This window comes from Lycium barbarum, chromosome 11 (assembly GCF_019175385.1).
Source record: "Lycium barbarum isolate Lr01 chromosome 11, ASM1917538v2, whole genome shotgun sequence".
Classification (NCBI taxonomy): Eukaryota; Viridiplantae; Streptophyta; class Magnoliopsida; order Solanales; family Solanaceae; genus Lycium; species Lycium barbarum.
The window spans coordinates 49,965,417-49,986,310 of NC_083347.1; positions in this window are offsets into that span (position 1 = coordinate 49,965,417).

The window sequence follows — 20,894 nt, forward strand, 5'->3', positions numbered from 1 at the left end:
GGGAATGGGTTCGGCATAAAGAATATAAAACGCTGATTCTGCCTCCCATCGACCGCTGCAGAAGTCTCGTTATAGCGGGAAGCCTCTTGCTATGGAGGACCTCATTTAATCCACGGCTCCCCGCGGCGGCGAGCCTATCCGGCTACGACGGACCCACTACAGCGGTCTCAAGCCCGCTGCAGAGGTCCATTTTGACCAGTAGCTCGGGATTTTCCATCAGTTTTCACTCAAAAATCCCAACACCAATCTGAGACCCTACAAACGCAAACTAAACATGTTCATGCATAAAAACACGCTACGGACTCACCCGCGGCTTCAGAATTCCCAACGGAGGTCTAGTTTTCTAAGTCACCCCCCATAACGACCTAGCGGGTCGTTACAACATTATGGCTAGTTGTTATTGATTTCCTTGAAGGAAATGAACATCAATGTATCCCTTCCTGAAAGATGTGGTTACTATCTGGTTGTCTCTTTGATACAAAATATTCAGATGTTAATGTCTAATGTCCTCGAAGTAGATATTTGAAATAATGAAGTTTAGAGCTTAACGTTTACTTTTCATAATTTATAGTTTGTCTTTAAATTTCCATTTGATTATTGTTTACCTTCATGACACGAGTAGTGTCTAACCAGATTTTCTTACATGATACCAGAAGTATCTAAAAAATATTTGGTAATAGAAACTAATGATCAAGGGCTCTAGAAGAGCTAATTGTTTATCTATAAGTATCATGGCACGAGCAGTGTCCAAATAGTATCTGATTATGGTAAATAAATTAAGGTCTCTCGAACAGGATATATATGATAGCATCGTTTGTCCTAAATCGTAATCGTTATGATCGAAACATAGATTATAGTAAACCTGAAGTTTACTAGCAATAAAATTGGTTATCAAGACTACAAATGATTGGAAGATTGAATATCCTTAAGTTAATACGGGTAAGAAATACGTATATGAAACGTTACCCGAGTATGATGGGATCACATGTCACGATAAACTAAAAGTTTACGACATAAAATCTCATGTAATAGTAAACCAGAAGCTTACTAAAATAAATAGCACTCGTCATGGTAAACTTGATGTTTACGGGTACAAATAATTTTATCAATTGACATGACCATTTTGGTCATCCTGATTTAAATCTGATGTGCTAATTGAGTATTCAAAACATATTGACGAACCTGAAGATTCTTTAAGAATTTGTTTGTGTTGCTTGTTCTCATGATAAATTGATTACACCAGCTAATGTTGGGATTAAATTCTCTAAATTTGGAAAATATAAAAGGTGAATGTGGGCTCCTTCACCTGCGATGTGATGTCTTAAATAGATGCATTTATGAGACGGTCACATGTGCATTTATTGTCAACCTGCAGTTTGACATTTACGAAGTTGCTTGCTCAAATAATTGAGTTGGAAGCACAATTTTAAGAATATGCAATCAAGGTAAATCATCTTGTTAATGCTGGTTTATATCCAAGCTGATTTGGCGTTGAATGCCTCCGATATATAGCCAAGCCGTTGCTTATGAGAACAAAACTTCATGTGGTTGTCTGAGATATGATATATTACATACAACGACACTTGTATGTTTCAAACTAATGAATTATGATAAATTCCCCCCTCATAATTGGTTCAGGGTCAGGAACTAGATATTTCCATCTTATAACTTTTGATGTGTTGTATATGATTAATGAATATACCATGATGCACACAGATGGATTTTTCGAAGAATATGTATTAGTTTTTCTAACATAAGGGGGAGAGAATATGCAACTAAGAAATATGTTGTGAATTATCTTCAGTATGATCCTTAGATAATTCAAGTCAAATGCTGGTAGCATTTGCTGACCCAACTATTTTATATTTTATCTGCAAAATGCTCCTAATGTCCCTGAAAGACAAAGTTTATATCATGCATGGAGCATGGTAGATCATCGATTCCAAATATGATAATCCTTGAAAAAGAGGAAGAGCAAATGATCAAAATGATCATAATAAGGAGGCAATGTACTATTAAAGAGCCTACAACATAACACTTCGTGAAACCTTATGGGAGGTTCAGGTACCTGAAAATGATAAAGTGATGAGATCTCAACAAGTTATGTAGAATTGCAAACTGATACAAAATGATATCTCGTCGACGATATCTTTGATATAAAATGGCGCGCAATATTGTATAAGATTGTGAGGATCTGAGTTCTACGTCTCTTAAAGCATGCTGACGTAGAAATAATTACCAAGAGATATGAAGCATCTTGGTAAGCGTAAAGTTTATTGGACCTGCAGTCCATACATGAGAAGATGTCACCCCATTTAACTACTAAATGGATGTTGTCACAGTCTATATGTCTTACTTGATAAAACTCAACATTTTTTGAATGATTCAAAATGCCTAAAGCATATACAAGTTCTTAGGGAACTTATTCATAATCCTTATACATATTAAATTAGGTAAGGTGAATATAACTTAATCACCTTAGTGAATATTCATTGACGAAGGGTACAAAGATGACCCTGTTTACCCTTGTCTCTTTATGATAATCATAATCTTTCATATTATTGTGCAAGTTGATGACTTGAATATTATTGGAACTCTTGAAGAGTTTCCAACGCATTAGATTATCTGCTAAAAGAGGTTGAATGTAACGACTCGTTTCATCGTTACTATGAATTCCTAAACATTCGAGGCATCAACTCCTTGAGACATACTTGACCCTCTTTGCATTTTTGGAAACCATTAACTTGATCAGGAAATCGTACAAGTTGCGTATAAAGAAATCAGATCCAGGCCACCTAGGCCCAGTTATGCCGCTGCAGTGCCTTCCATGCCGCCACTGCGGCATCGCTGAAGCGGTAAAGGATGCCGCTGAAGCGGTGTCTTTATCTTTCTGATTTGCCGCCACAGCGTTTTCCTTACCGCTATGGCGACCACACCAAATTTTACCTCTAAAAATCTCGATACATTTCCAGGTACTCCGAGCTTTACGACCAGGTAGTGGGCCCCTAGTCATTAGCTCCCTGTTTTTGAATTCTACTCGATAGATTATCCTGGGAAGCGTACGAAAAACCCTCGGCTATGTTATTCATTCTATTCCTTTCTGTTGGGCTCAAGATACGAAAGTATGGACGTACGAATTACAATCCTGACTACGAATATGCTACCCCGTCAGCGCTTGTTCATCTTCCTGTCGTTCGGGGACGAACAGTTATTTAATTGGTATTTGATGTAACGACCCGTTTCGTTGTTACTATGAATTCCTAAACATTCGAGGCATTAACTCCTTGAGGCATACTTGACCCTCCTTGCATTTTTGAAACTGTTAACTTGATCAGGAAATCGTACGAGTTGCGTGTAAAGAAATCGGATCCGGGCCACCTGGGCCCAGTTGTGCCGCTGCAGCGCCTTCTATGCCACCCCAGCAATGGCGCAGCAATGGTTGGGCAACCGCAAAAGCGGTGTGGAAAATTCCTCAAGCACCGCCCCAGCGGTACCCTGGGCGCAGAAGCGGTACCGCTGAAGCGGCGCCTCAGACCGCTACAGCGGTTACGAGCAGTGAATTCCTCTATTTAAGTGACATTTCGGGATTTGACCCTATTTTTCAAAACCCTAAAGAGTCCAGCCGCCCTTAGAGCTGTTATGGAGCTAAAATGGATAGTTTCTTGGGAAAGGTAATCCTCTTAACTCCTCCCATTCATTCTCCCTATTAATGATTCTCATTAGGAATCCCTCATTTAGAAACCACAAGAATGGGTATCTCAATCTCCTAAGGCTTCAAAAGATGACTACTTAGTTGTTCTTAATATATACGCATTGGATTAATTCCTCCTTGTTCATCATCTTGAAATGGTTACTAACCTAGCTTCTCATTTTCCCTATTAGATTGCAAATGGGTCTTTACTATGAATCTTGAAAATGGGTTTCTAAAGGATAGATAAAAATGATAATTTGACCTAGTTAGTGGCTTGAAGAGTCGACATTAGTCATGAATAGAGGTTGATAAATCACCTATTGTTGTTAGGTATGGAATCTAGAGGTGGGTTAAGTTTTGAACCTTCTTTTTAATCCGAAATCTCTTATAAGGGTTCTAACGATGATTTCTATTCTTGGGACTCATGTTGTCTCAAAGCTCCTTCGTGCAGATTACGATGTGGTGATCGAATTGAAGAATCAATGGATGTTCGTGGCACCTGCTCGGCCATAAGGTAGGTTACGGCTTTTCTTTCAGTAGACTCCGGTTAGTTTCACATATTCGTGTATTAGAAGGAACAGAGAATGCATGTGTAGGAATTAGAGATTTGGGATGGAATCCTAGGATGGTATTGTGTGTGATTTGTATGTTCGGGTTTGTGGCCTGTAGATTCTTTAGGATGCTTGATTTGGTTTTCGTGAGTATCGGTGGTTTTTATGTGACTTGGGAGTAGTGGGTGATACCTATTTTCTGTGTCTCACGGTGAGAATTTCCATAATATGTGATTAAGTGGGCCATGCTATTAATAATGAATCTAGTTGATAAATGGAAGGATAAAATGTACCAACGGTTGCGATTGAGTTCTAGTTTGAGTTGGAATGAATGCCTTGTGAGTAAGAGGTTAATTTACTTGTACTAAGCTAATAGGATAATAAAAGAAGAGCGGTAATATTGTATTGCGATTGATTTGATCTATTGTGTTGGCTTGATGCCACGAGTGGGTAATTGGTATTGAGAATTGTTGTTACAACTTGTTTGTGTTCTGGTGGTACCTTAATTTGATGTTGATACGTGGATAGAATTCCGTATGACTTGTGTAGATATTGATGGTACTGTTGGCATATCCATGTTGGTATTGGTGACTTTGACATTTAGTTGGCGTACCCATGTTGGTACTTGTGACTCTGATATATAATTGGCGCACCCATTGTTGGTGTTTGTGATTCAGATATATTGTTAGCGTACCCATTGTTTGTACTTGTGTTATTGGGCATGATTATTGATAATGATACATGCATTGCACGCACTCTCATTTTTCATGATACACTGTGGAGATACTGATGATACTTGATGAAACACTTTGATGAGCGAGGCTCGGTTTTACTTGAGTAACGTGAGATGGCCGATATCCTATGTTAGTTCCAGAATTGTTGATTGAGTGAGTGTATGGACTCCGCGGGTACCCCAGGGTAGTGCCGGTGAGAACCCCCGTGGGCAAATATCCGGGGTCCCGTCTGTCTGTTGGGCAAAGATTCGAGACGGGTGGCACTTAGACTTCGCGAGTCACCTTGGGTTGTGCTACCGAGATGTCAATATATCCGCCTCGAGTACATGTATACACAGCATGGGCATGACATTGCATTGCATTCATACATTATTGCATTGCATTATGACTTGTTTGAGATGATTTGGTGTTTACTTGTGATGTTGGATTCGGATTGATATATTGAGACTTGGCACAATTGGGATTAGATGCTACTTAGGCGATGATGTATACTTGTCTTCGATTATCTGTGACTTGTACTGGTTGGTTTATCTTGTGGATCTGGCTTGTGATTATTAGCGGAAGGTGAATGAGTTAAGAGTCTTGGTGTCATATTGTGCGGTAAATAGACGTAGGAATTGATTTAGTTGCTGATCATGTTTATTTATGACTTTTTTTACTGATATGTGTTTCTAACAATTATCGGCCTATGATACTTATTCAGTACGTGCGGATTGTTCTGATACTGCTCTTGCTACACCCTTTTCGGGTGTAGAGTGTTTCAGGTGATCGATTGCCATATGTTCCGAGATGCGCGGTGCCTAATCTGAAGGCCTCCTCCCACTTCATTCCGGGACGGAGGTTGGGTCTTAAAGTGTTGTTGTAATCTGTATCATTTAGTCGCTCTTGTACTAGTCTAGACAAGGTCGCGGGAAGTCGGATCGAGTCTGTAATTATTTAATTGTTCTAATCATATTAAATCGTGAGTTTATTAAATATATAATGATGTTCCGCTGTTATTTCTAAATATTTTTTGGTTAAAATGATTCGTCTTTATTTAATTGATGTGTTATTCGATAGAGGGTTCGCCTATCGAGGTGGGAAAGGTAGGTGCCCGCGCGACGCTAAATTGGGTCGTGACATTGAAATGAGAAATTAGATTGGTCTTGAAGTACCATATATTTGTGAAATTGATGCGTTTATCTATCTCGTCGCAACTATAAGCATGATAGAATCTCTCTTATATAGAGATGTTGAAATAGGATCAATTGCATATTGCAGATGAAAGACCTAACATGAATGTATTTATCCTAACAAATATTGTCTAAGTGTTTTGGATATATAGGACATTCATATGATCGACATAAAAGTTTGGTCCAGATTTGTTATCTATTTCCATGAAGGATTACTGTCATATCATGTTATTTTACTGACGAAATCATAGAAAGATAACAGCAGTTTATAAACCAAACCAAGAATGTACTTGGTGTGATTGCAACAATATTATATGACGATAATGCAACTCTATCAAGGAATGAAGATGCAGATGATCAACCAGTTCGTCAAATGACCATTTTATAGATCTGATCAAGGTTCTGCCAATCTTAAGATAAGATAAGTTGGTATACAAGATCAGTGTACATCATCTTCAAGAATTATGTGATGCTTTAATCAGGAGAAGCAAATACGCGTTGTACTCTTTTTCCCTTGACCAAGGTTTTGTCCCATTTGGGTCAGGGCGGAGCTACAGTGTAACGTGGGAGTTCGGACGAACCCAGTAGCTTTTGCGTAGACCCTGTATTTGCATTAGAAATTGCAGTAACTCTATATAAATATTACGGTCTGAACCCACATACTAAACAAGCATACGGTTCAGTGGCAGGAAGAGCAACGGGAAGGTCTTCGTGTCACGTGGTTCTAGGTTTGAAACCAACCTTCAGCAGCTTCTTTCTCTTCTGCTAAGAAAGGAGATTTCTTTTTAAAACTTTAACAGTCTCTTTAACAGATTTCTTTGAAATAGTAGGAGTGCTAATTTGATTTTAATTCTTTTTTAGAGCATTATTTTGTATTTCTTAATTATTGTTTAATTGTATCAAACTGAATGTTCTTTAACATAAAATGTTAGCTCTTCACGTACTGATTTGATGTTGGCTTTCTTTTCTTTTTGTAAAAACCTTTAGTACTATTCAAATTTATTGAGTAATGAATTTCATTATTTTATTATATATTTGAACAAAGATAACATTTTTAGTGGTTTACGAAATTATTTAAGGAAAATTAAAAGGCAAATTATTGGAATTGCTGGGGGAAAAAAGAATTATGAGAAATTAGAGTAGAATAAGTTTCTCACAATTATAAACAACTATTAAACTACTACGTGCACTCAATATTTATTTAATAAAAAAAATCATTATTTTGAAATTCATTGGAATAATTTCACACCTTTTTAATATTAAAAGAGAGGATTAAGGAACCATGTATGCTAAAATAAATCCAAGCCGCAGATTATTTTCTTGTACATGGCAAATCATGTATTGAACGTTATTGGACTGAATGGTGCCGGATCGGAGGAGATCCAATCCCGCAATATATACAGATTTATATAATTTTTAAGTGGTTCGTTGCTTTTTTAAATATATATTGAGTATCGGTACTCGTTTGTTAGTGTAGCGCTTATTATATGATAGCTTGAGGCTGTTGTGCTATATTAAAAATTCCGAACCCACAGACCTCAAATCCTGGCTCCGCCTCTGATTTGGGTTTATCTGGCAAGGTTTTTAATAAGGCAACTCTCAAAGCATATTCCTATATATGTCTACTCTTTTTCCTTCATTAGGACTTTTTCCCAGGGTTTTTCCTAATAAAGTTTTAACGAGGCACATCATCTAATTAATGGACATCCAAGGGGAAGTGTTGTAAAATATGATTGTCCATTAATTTACTTGGACATCAAGTATGCGTAGCCACCAAGACTACTTGGCCCCCAAACTCTTATCTTTGTTACTTGGCCACAAAGCTTTTGCTTTTCCCTCCTATAAATAGGAGTTCATTTGTAGAATATGATATATACAATGAAATCTTTCTTAAGTCAAAGATTGAATAATATATAAATTTCTATCTATATACTTGTCTTTGGTGTATTTACTCTATAGTCTTTATTTTATAACATTTTTAGATTTTTTCTACGTTATTTTACTACTATATACAAGGGAGAATGTCAATTTTTTTGTAATCCTCATAGGGATATTTTAAGTATTTCATGTTTTTGTGGTTTTTGAGGTTTTTTGATATTTAACGCTATTGTGGGTAAAAAGTACGTAATTTTTTTTTTCATTGACAGTCGGATAAAAGAGAACAAGCCATTCTCGGGACACTTGTACAGCTTTGTAAAACTTTCTTTGTGCACAAAAATTAGTTCTTTATTTCCTCAAATATCCTAATGTATTCTATGTAAAGTTGTAAATTAAGCAGTTTTACTCGGCTATTATTCCCTGCCTTTACATTTACTTATCACTATATTAAAAATACATTTTCACTTTTATTTATCCACTTCAGCGTATCAAGATAAAGACATATTTTTTTCATATTTTACTTTTAACATTAATTACTTATTCCCCTAATTATTTCACAAGACTTAAAACTATGCAACAATTAATATGCGTATTATGGTAAAATATACACTCTATTTATGATTTTTCAAAGGAAGTGCAAAATCCATATGAGACAAGTAAAAATTAACGGAGCAAGTAATAAGGACTTATACACCACCATAAGTGATGATGTCATGAAAAATGTAATATTGACACCATAAACTATATATTCTTTTGTTTCAATTTATGTAACATTGTTTGAGCATGCATACAATTTAAGAAAGAAAGTATTATTTTTAAAATTTGGAGTCTAAAACAAACCTTAGACATTTGAGGCTATAGATCTTTTCATTAAGGATTAAAGGGAATTTTTTTAAGTTAAGTTGTTTTTAATTATATGAAGGTGACATTTTTTTTTTGAGACAGACTAAAACACATAAATTGAGACAAAGCAAGTATTAAATTTAAATTGTCGGGAAAGAAAAATTTATTAAATTCAACCAAATCTAAAATTAAGTAAAAAAATTATTTTCATGAACTTTCGAGGTAGGGGTAAACTCTACCTTCCCCCACTTGTGAGACTACACTGGGTATTTTTTTAAAATTATAGTCCTGTTAAGGACTGATTTTGTAAATTATCCAAAAAATAAAGGTTCAAAGTGCAACAAAAATGGAAATAAGGTCTAAAAAGCAAAATAAAAATACACATTTGGGAATTAGGAAAGTAAATCCCTAATTTGAAGCTTGTTGTCTGCATTTCTCCTTCAACAAAGTTGGCATGAAAATGCCATCTCCATCTCCGGTGAAATCCAGGTTCTGCTACTCTTCTATGCTTCTCCATTTCTTCCAGGTATGTTCCTCTTCTCCCTTCTCTTTGTATCTGCTTTGCTTTATGTTGTCTCCTCCAACTACACTGGGTATATTGTTATTGTTCTCGAAAAAAAAAATGTGTCCTTTAATTTGATGGAACGCTTAAGAGTATTTTGCAGTACTAGAATTTGTAATTATTTAACTTAAACTTCTATATTTATCTATTACTTAACTTCATTGATGTCACGACCCAAACTGGAGGGCCATGACGGGCACCTGATCGTACTAGTCAAGTACCATCCGACATACATCTGTGACATCAACACAAACATAGGTAGGCCGACAGGGCCATCATATGATTCTCAATAGACTCATAAGCAAAGCTTGCCTGCATCGAATAATCTGAAAGACTCATCTGTATGAATATGCTGGACATACTGTATGAGCCGATAAGGCTATCATAACCACTTGTGACAACATATGAACTCTCAAGTCTGGACATCATCTGACTGTACATAACTATCTACAAGCCTCTACTAGAAAACATAATATAACATAACGTGACCGGGACAAGGCCCCGCCATACCTATACATATGTGCATACATAAATATACATAAGACCATGCTGACTTCTGGCATCTCCGGAACAAATAAAGTGCATCAACTCATCTGCTGAGCTGACATCTTAGTAGATGGATCACCAACCTGTATCTCGGGACCTGCGGGTATGAAACGCAGCCCCCCAAGCAATAGGGGAGTCAGTACGAATAATGTACCGAGTATGTAAGGCATGGAAACAGTATATACATAAGAATCATGAAAGGAATCTCAGACATGAGAATCAATCTGTGGATCTAAATATATTTGTATGACTGTATACCTGAAAGTGTCTCTGAAGGCGTATGATATGCATGCTTTCTTTCAAAAATCATATACATATATCATAATATAACTGTTAGTGTTGTGGAATGTATAGCCCGATCCATAAATGTTAGTGCTGCGGAACGTGCAGTCCGATCCATATATCATATCATGTCGGCTCCTCTGTGGGCATCATCATCATCATCGTCGTATACCAGCTGATCAGGTGGTGATGCGTATATAACGCCTATCCCTTTTCCCATACCCCATATACATATAACATACGCGTATATAACGCCTTCTGGTCATGGGTCAATGTGCATATGTATAAATGAATGCAATGCATAAGTAAGATGGATAAATAGAACTCTTGGAGTGACATAAAGTCGTGCTACCTCCGATAAACATCTTTGAGCTAATATTATTATCAATATACGTAATCTCAAGACCCATGAACAGAAGGACTAATCATGAAAGGAGTACAGGGACATCAAAGGTTAGAATACTCTTGATGTTTCTAAAAGTAGAGTGATATGGAAGTTCGTTCATTCGCTTGTTTACCCATATCATAAAGATCATGTCAAAATGAAAGGATGGATAGCCTTAACATACCTCAAGTCGTCAATACGATCTAACAACGAACTTGTCGTAACTAGTACGTCAATCCTCTAACAAAGAGATACATGTATGAACATAGAAGACACTAGTATATTACGTATATCAAATGAGAATTTGGTTCTAAAATGAAATGGACAGCATCTCCCCTATTCTGTAACAATCACAACTCAACCAACAAATCCCACAATAACATCTCAACCTTCTTAAATTCCTTTTGGACTCAAATCATCAATACATAAGAGTATATACCAAAACAGTCCAATATACGCTCGTATACGAACTCATAAGTGAAGATAAAGGAGAGGTCTTACCCCTTCTTAATGATTCTTGATATTTTTCTCACGATCTAAAAATCCGAGACATAAAGGTTGGAAAAACACTTTGACTTTCGTCTCCTTTGGACCCTAAAGCCGTGGCTTCAGATCTCTAATTCTCTCACGTTGCATAATGAATTTTGGAGCAATAAAAATGGTTGTTGTGCGTGGTGCCTTCACCCCAACTTAATATTTTCTTATAAGAACTCAAACATGGGTCTTGTGCTACTGGAAATTTCAGCTCAAGCTATACTCTTCCATTCTCCATTTCAATCTTTATTCACACTTTAAATAAGATGAAGTAGCAGCAACATTGTTGACACCTTTTTAGCCAAGGAAAATAAGCAAAGCAAATACTTTTATTCAATTCATAAAGCACCGTATGACCTCTTTGTTCAAGCTTATCACTTTAAGCTAATATTCCTTTGTGGACCCACTTGTCTTTCTTTACAACATCAATGAAACCTTAATTTAATAATCTAGCTATCAATATAAAGACAAAATGTACCATATGCTGCATTTAAAACCCTTTTACTAAGCACAAGGGTTTTGTCCCCTAACATTACATGTGGCAGTAGCATTAATATAACAATGCATATAATGGCATTTGAAAATATCCCAAAATTATCAGTTAATAAACACCTTTTTGTACCCCTCTCCAACATTACTTATAAACCTTGTGTATCATTTAGATTTTTCACGTAAAATGTCACCCTTTTGTCACATTTAACACACTCCATATAGTCATTATCATGATCATGTGATGTAGAACTAGTTCATAGCCTCTTTTGGTAAACGCAAAATATTATTCTCAATCACTGTCGTCACACTTTTAAGTCTTAAATCATTTCGGGACTTCATCTTCTAATGCAACGAGCTCTTTAGTTGCATACTTGAATATGACCAAGATTCTTCGGCGCTCGGATCTACTTATGTACGTCGAGCGGTTCAAACCATAGTCCAAAAGCCCGTGGTATTAACTTCTAACCTTCGCGACACTTATCACTTGTTAAACATAGCATGAATACTTATAACCTCAAAAATAATCTTGTCCTTGGACTTATGTTGATTACTTGCAAAAAATACAATGTACAAAAGTACGGGATATAGCAATTCATTTCATTATATAATCATATTTGTGGCGTTAAATATTTTTGACATTGCCTGAATATCGTAATATCTTTTTGCAAAAACATTTGTTAGCTAATATGGGATTTTTTTTAAAAACCAAATGAATTTAATTTTCCATATGAAAAGTTTTACTTGGATCATTATAGATTATAGTCCCTAAAACTTTTCGTAAAACGGAAAATGGAAAAGCATTTGTACATGCATTTGTTTGGAGATGTTTAAATATTCTAAAATACAAACTAAGAAAATGTTCTCCCCTGACTTTCAAATACCTTTTTATGTTTTAGAAACAAAGAATTAGGAGTAGAAAAAATAGAATAAAAGATTACATAGATATAATTTTTAATGTTAGCTTAAGTCCGGGCCAAATGCCACTAGTTACTTGGCAATATGAAAGATTGCCCTTCGCTGGGGTGGTCTTTAATTTTTGCCCCTCAAATCGGTGGTCTTTAATTTTTACCCTTCGCTAAAAGTCCCTTGGTTTTGGGTTCGAACCCCTGTTCAGTCAAAAATTAAAAAAAAAAAAATTGGCAGAATAGAAGTCTCACTATTAGCTTTTAGTCTTAAGCAGGCAGTGGCGGTCAGGAATGAATGTTATACTAAACTATCCGCCATTTCATTAGGACGGCAATGCTTGGGATAAGTCAAACTTGGGACGAGTGTTGTATGGCTATGGTCACCTTTTAAATTAAGTAGATAGAAGAAAGTATTAAATAGATAAGGAGTAGGTGAGTGAGTGAGTCCTCAATTGCAAGCATAAGTTGGGATTCGAAGAGCATCAGTTGGGTTTCAAACTCTGCCTTAACGCAAAAAAATAAATAAAAAAATTATTGGAATTTGCAAACCTCTGCCTTAAGGCCTAACTTTGAGCAAAAGTTATGCCTTAAGGCTTAATTTTGGGTAAAAGTTTGCCTTGCAATTTTTTTTTTGACTGAGCCTGGGTTCGAACCCATGACCTCTGGGTGTTAAGCGAAGGGCAAATATTAAAGACCACCAATTTGAGGGGCAAAAATTTAAAACCACCCCAAAAGAAGGGCAATCCGTGCGAAAAAAAAAAAAATCTAGTTACCATATATATAAGGGAGTATTTTTTTTTTATAGTCCTTACGTGGTTTTCTTTTTGTTTTTTTTAACCCCTAAATCCTAATTGACGCTTTTATGACTTTGTATATTCTTACATATATTTTGGTGAATTTTAAGAACTTTAATGACTATTTTTATGTCACAAAAAATGATGATGTAATGGAAAAGGGTATAGTCATTCAAATTCTATCTAATTATAGGCTTATTTACTGAATTAAAATATTTTTCTTATAATATTATTTATTAATGTTATTTACTATTTATCATTTGCTAATTTGAATGTTTATTCGTTCCGGTAAATGTAAAGGTTTTTTTTATTTTATTTTCTCCTGTAATTTTATGTCGTACATGCTGGCAAACATAGGTATTTGACAATGATTTCACTCAAGGTAGGATTATAAATAAAAAAATAAACACAAATAACTTATATCATTGTTAAATACTTTAAAAATGTAAATTATAGTCCTTCCATCTCAATTGAAAAATGAATTATGAAGTACTATAGTTAATTAATCAAATTTTATATGCGCACACTTTTAACATAAATTTATCTAATAAATTACTATATGTATTAGAAGAGGAACTACAATTTTTTTTTTTTTTTACATATATAATATATTCTGAAATTGTTTGAAAAAAAATTGTAATTACAGGAAATGCAATTTAATCTCCAACCGGTAATAATACTAGACAATTGCAAAAATTATAATTTTTACTTTTTTAAATATTGAAATATTTTATGAAATAATGGATAATCAATATTTCATATAATTTAGGATAAAATTGTTAAGTTCAACTTGAAAAAAGTTATTACAATGTAGATGTCATAAAATGGTTTGTTAAATTAAGAAAAATGAAATTTTTATTTTTAACATGCATCTTTTGGAAGCCAAAAAGTAAGCTTAAACTAAGAACAATTTAATTTTATTGACTTTTTAGTATCTTTTGTTTTTTTGTGGTGGAATTTGAAAGAACATATGTAAAAGTATCTGGCAATACAAGGCTTTTAATTATTTATATTTATTTATAAGTTAACTTTATTGATCTCATCATACGACAATATTTTTGCATTAAACCGTTTTTATATTGATTGAATCATGTACTTTTTTATGTAAAAAACAAGTTACCTAATATGGGTCAAATTAAAAGAAACAAATGAAATTAATTCAACATATGAAAAGCTCAATTTGGTTCATCAGAGGCTTTAATCTTAAAAAAAAAAAAAAGTAAAATGGAAAATAGAATAGATTTCATTTGTTAGATTTTTTTAAAAAGTCTAATATATAAACTAACAAAAATATTTTCCTTTAACTTTTGGATATCTTTTTTGTTTTAATATTTTGGAAGTCTTTCGAAAGTATCAAATTGATGTTACAAAAACAATGAAGCAAGAGCAGAAAAAATTAAAGATATTATCTATGAATCTAATCTTTGACGTAAGCCCAGGCCAAATGAAAACTAGTTATTATATACAAGCGGCAATCAAAAAATTTGTCGTCCTCACATTACTTTGGTCATTGGCACAAATGCCCTTATTTTTGGCTGGTCTTAATTTTTCTCGGGCCAAATGAAAACTAGTTATTATATACAAGCAGCAATCGAAAAATTTGTCGTCCTCACATTGCTTTGGGTCATTGGCACAAATGCCCTTATCTTTTACTGGTCTTTAATTTTTGCCTCTCCTATCTCATTGTTTACCCTTCAGCACTTAAGTTAATAATAAGTGGACGAAATTACCCCTCCAATTCCACATAGCTTTTCTTTCTTCTCCAATTCATCTTCTTCCTTAACTTCATACTTCTCTCCTCCTTCGGATTTCAAATCCAGGAGCTCGAAGTATCAAGAATGATGGATTTCCAATTTCGCCATCAACTTCTCTCTCACAGCAGCCTAATCACAGTTTGAAGCTTCCATTAGCATAATCCAATCAATATTTTCTTTAGTAACTACTCAACCAATTAGGTAACCTCACTCACTTATCTGAAAAATACAACAAGAAACCGGAGAAAATCAAAAAATAGTGTCATTAAAAGCACCTCTATAAGTCCAGCAGCATTAATGGAACAAAAAGGCAGAAACAACATAGCTGCAGTACCAGTTCAGCCACACATAAAAGACCATTTATTATTTTCACATCTTTGTTTCCTAACTTTTTCTGTGAATTAGATGAGGCCTACAAACAAGATAATTCTCTGGAATATAATTGAACACAACTTTGACTTTCTCTAAGCTTTCACTACTTATTTTCGGTTTGATCTAAGAGCTGGAAAATAGATGCATCAAATTTTTTGTAGTCCTCACAAGGCTATTTTAGGTATTTTGTTTTTGTGCTTTACGGGATTTTTTGGTATTTAATGCTATTGTGGGTAAAAACTATGTAATTTTTTTCATTGACCGTCAGATAAAAGAGAACAAGCCATTCTCGGGACACTTGTACATCTTTCTATAACTTTCTTTGTGCACAAAAATTAGTTCTTTATTTCCTCAAATATCCTAATGGGTTCTATGTAAAGATGTAAATTAAGCAATTTTACTCTGCTATTATTCCATTCCTTTACATTTACTTATCCATTATATTAAAAATACATTTTCTCTTTTAATTATCCACTTCAGTGTATCAAGATAAAGACATATTTTTTTTTCATATTTTACTTTTAACACTAATTACTTATTCCCCTAATTATTTCACAAGACTTAAAACTATACACCAATTAATATGCGTATTATGGTAAAATATACACTCTATTTAAGATTTTTTAAAGAAAGTGCAAAATCCATTCTAGACAAGTAAAAGTTAATGTAGCAAGTAATAAGGATTTATACACCACAATAAGTGATGCTGTCATAGAAAATGTAATTGTGACACAATAAACAATGTATTCTTCTATTTCAATTTATGTAACATTGTTTGAGTATTCATACAATTTAAGAAAGAAAATTATGTTTTTTAAATTTGGAGTCTAAAAAAAACCTTAGACATTTGTGGCTATAGATCTTTTCATGGTTAAAGGGGAAAATTTTAAGTTAAGTTGTTTTTAATTATATAAAGGTGACATTTTTTCTTGGGACAGACTAAAACACATAAATTGTATGAAGAAGATTATGCAAAGCTATATATTAAAGAGATAATGCGACTTCATGGTGTTCCAGTATCCATTGTCACTGATAGAGGAGCACAATTTACAGCTAATTCTTGGAGGTCCTTCCAAGAAGGTTTGGGAACATAAGTGAGACTTAGCACAACATTTCATCCACGGACTGATGGGCAGGCTGAGCGCACTATCCAGACCCTTGAAGATATGTTAAGGGCATGTGTGCTAAATTTTGGAGGTAATTGGGATGACCATTTGCTGCTCATTGAATTTGCATATTGTTGACACCTAATTTTGGCTCGACGTGCTTAAAATTAACGTTTTGGGGGGCCCTGATTCGTTAAAGAGCGCGAAATACATTTTTTTTACACATTTTTACATTTTCAATAATTTATTGATGATTATCCTTATTTTAGGAATTTTATCAATTTATTGTCATTTTTCAAGAATCATTATTTGGCACATCTACAGCGTAATACTACCATTTTTGTGCAATTAATAATTGTTTCTTAATTTTATAGCAATACATTTTAATATCTTACATATTAATATTTAAATTTTATACTTATGTTATTATTTATACATGTATTAATTAACTATATTTTAGTACAGTCCGACAGTGCAGAGAAAATCGGAGCAATTAATTTTTAAACGCAGAACAAAAATTCGATCAAGTCAAGGTCTCATCACCTTTTTAAAAGTTGACATTTGAGGTGATGGGTTGAGTTCTTCATCCATTGGTTGCTATATTTTTATACATTGGTTAAAAGGGTGAAATCCCCATTGGATAATAACCCAAGGATTAAAATGTGCATTGAGGGGACAAGGGGGTGCGACTTTATATTTTTTGGACAATAGAAGGGGTTAGTTTGTATTATAAAGGAATGGAAGGGGTTAATTTTTTATGAACTCATTTTTGAAACACATATTAACACACACTACACATCTCATTCTTCAGATTTCTTTCTCTCCTCCTAAACGCTTTTTTTTCTCTCCCCTCACTCCTCTCTTCCAGCCGCCGCCGCCACCACCACGCCAGAGCTCGGAGCTCCGACGACGCACCTAAACCACCCCCGCACCTCCTTCTTCGTCTCCATCTTCTCCCACCACGTCATCCCTCTCTCTGGCCATTAACGCCACCACCACGCCGCCCTTCCCCATTTTTCCCTTTCGACCACCACCCTCACCGCCACCGCCTTTACCACCAACAACCACAAAACCAACCCTTTTTCCTCCATCTCCACAACATCACTAACCAAACGACCCCCCAAACAACCCTTTTTTTTTGCCTTCTTCACTGCTCCGGTGAACCGGAGCAGCCAACCACGAACCACCGACACAAATCACCAGCCCTCTACTCCCTCCGTCTCACCCCATCTCCCTTTCCCTGCTAACGTTTACTACGTTCTTGTGTTTTTTTTTTCCAGATTTCTCCGAAGAACAGAAAACTCCGGTGATCTCCATGAATGCCGGCGAATGCTCTTATTTTTGTAGTTTTGTATATTTATGTGTGTTTGCTGATTTTTGTTGTTCGTGAACTAATTTTTGCACGCTGTCTCATGTTTTTCTGGCAATGTCGAACTTCTGCGATGACTCTCTTGCCCATCTTGTATTGTTGTTCGTATTTACAGGGGTTAGTTATCTCCTCGTCGTTGATTTTGCTGGGAAATCGTTGCTTTCGTTTATTACTTCATTTTTTTGTTTTCCTCTGTATGGTTGTTGTGCACTGTTACTGATGCTAATTGTCTCCATTTTTTGCCTATGTAATTTCCGTTTTGCTATTATTTATGATTTTTGCTTATTGGTGTTGATGTTGGGTTGTTGTTGTTCTGTTTGATTCATGGTTGCTCCACAAGGGATTGATTTTATTCTCCGTTGACTATTTTGTGACACTTCCCGGACAACCTCTGTCATTTTTTCAATGGTTTTACCAATGTCGCATTGTTGCTAATTATTCGGACTGATTTTACATTATTTTTACAAATATCATTTGTTGGTTCTGTGCCCGGAAAATACTTCCGACGGCCAACTGTACTGTTACATTTTTGTCGAATTTATTTAAATTCATTTGGGCGAATACTAAACCCAATTGGCCGATGAAGAAATTTCCGTCGATTTCCAAGGCCTCCCATGTACAAAAGACGGGGGTTTTTTTTTTTTTTAAGTTTATTTATTATTTCTTTAATTCGTTAGATAGTTATTTATTTTCTTACTAACATTTTTACCAAGTGCTTGATACAGGTACCCGGAGATACATCCCGGAGACGATACTCGAAAGGAACCCAAAGATTTCATCGAATCACTGTTTGTATTTACGTTCCGCATTCTTTTTATATAACTGTACAAAACATAAACTCATAGTATAGTGAAAATTTTATTTTTGAAATGACGGGTTGATATATTTATTTACTTGTCGCCTTATTTGTTAAACTTAAAATTGTCATTCGCTTTAGGCAAGACTTAGGCCGTCAATACTTTCATAACTAGATTAAATTGACTTGGTATAAATACTTTGTTAAATAAATTCACACTTTTGACGTTTAAGCAAAAATACTAGTCCATCCTTTATTTTATATTCTTTATACACTTTTAATACAACATACATTTTATATTATTTTGTATACACCAATACATATTTTAGTTAAGTTAAATCCACATTTTTGACGCTAGGTAAATACTAGGCCGTCCATTTACAAATATTTCATTTTTTAAAGGCATTATATCTTTTCACTCATTTTTTTTATACACAATTCCTTATACTTATTTTTACCAAATTTTTTTACTATCCTTTTGTTCCTTATTCTTTTGATAGGATATTCATTAAATGAACACTCTTTTTTATTAAACGGTAGAAACAAGTCAAATTAAATTCACTTTTCTTAATAATTTTATTATATAAACTCTTTACACCAATGAATATACGTAGATTATTTCTACATTCTTTATGCACTAATATACCTAGTTATACAATTCTTTAGACATTTTATGTTTGATATACACTCTTTATACTTGAAATACATTCTTTATATGTTTCATATACATACATTCTTTTTTTTTATATGGACACAAATTTTTTATATACTTGATATATCTATACTCTTATATTTTTTTATACATCTTTTATATAGTTGTATATATTATTTACACCAACTGATATACCTTTCGTGGCAATAGATATATACTCATTTTACTAACAAATGCACTACTATCGAACGAGGTATGTTTTATTTACAATCCTTTATACATTCCTATGGATATACATTCTTTATAAATACTTGATACTTGATATAAATACATTTTTTATACACTGTATATACTTAGTATATTATCACCTAGTGTAGCTTTTCATGAAGTCATACCATTTTGAAAAACATGTAATAATAATGATAAACAGATAGATAATCCCCCTCTAGTGTTCAGTTAAACTAAGTCTAAGGACTGTCTTCGAGCAGGCTCTGAGGGATGCTTAATACCTTCCCCTCGGGGTAAATAAAACCCTTATCTAGAATCTCATAGGTTTCGTGGACTAAAATGGAGTAGACACACAAATACATATAGGTTTCCTGATTTCCCTTAAAAATTAGGTGGCGATTCTAACTTTTTTAAACCAGTTAGAATAACCGGGAAGTTGCAAACTATCTTGGACCCGTTCAAAATAGGGCGTAACACATATAATAATAGTTATCACTCTAACATTCAAATGGCCCCATATGAAGCTCTATATGGGAGGAAGTGTAGATCGCCAATTGGATGATTCGAGGTAGGGGAGACAAAGTTAGTGGGGTCAGACTTGATCCAGCAAGCGGTGGCGAAGATCAAGCTTATTCAAAGTCGCCAGAAATCCTATGCGGACAATCGTCGTCGAGACTTCGAATTTAAAGTTAACGATCGGGTATTCTTGAAAGTATCACTGATGAAAGGTGTAATGAGATTTGGCAAGAAGGGTAAGCTTAGTCCCCAGTATATCGGGCCCTACAAGATTGTGCGCAAGGTAGGCCAAGTAGCTTATGAGTTAGATCTGCCTTCGGATTTGGAGTCAGTCCACCCAGTTTTTCATGTGTCAATGCTTCGTAAGTGCGTGGGAGATCCTTCTAGAATTGTGCCGGTAGATGCTGTCCAAGTTACTCAGAAATTGTCCTATGAAGAAGTATCCATTGCTATTCTAGATTGGCACGTTCGGAGACTCAGAACCTAAGACGTAGCTTCAGTTAAAGTCCTGTGGAGAAATAATAATAGGGAAGAAATGACTTGGGAAGCTAAGGAAGATTTGAAGTCCAGGTACCCATATTTGTTTCCACTCCCAGAAGAGCTCCAGACAGAGACACCATTATCCTAAGGTATGTGATGCTTTTTTTTAATGATTTCTTGGTCGTGTGTGGCCAATATGGATATTGATGTTGTAGCCGTGTGAGGCACTGTATATTTTTGGTTGTTGCGACA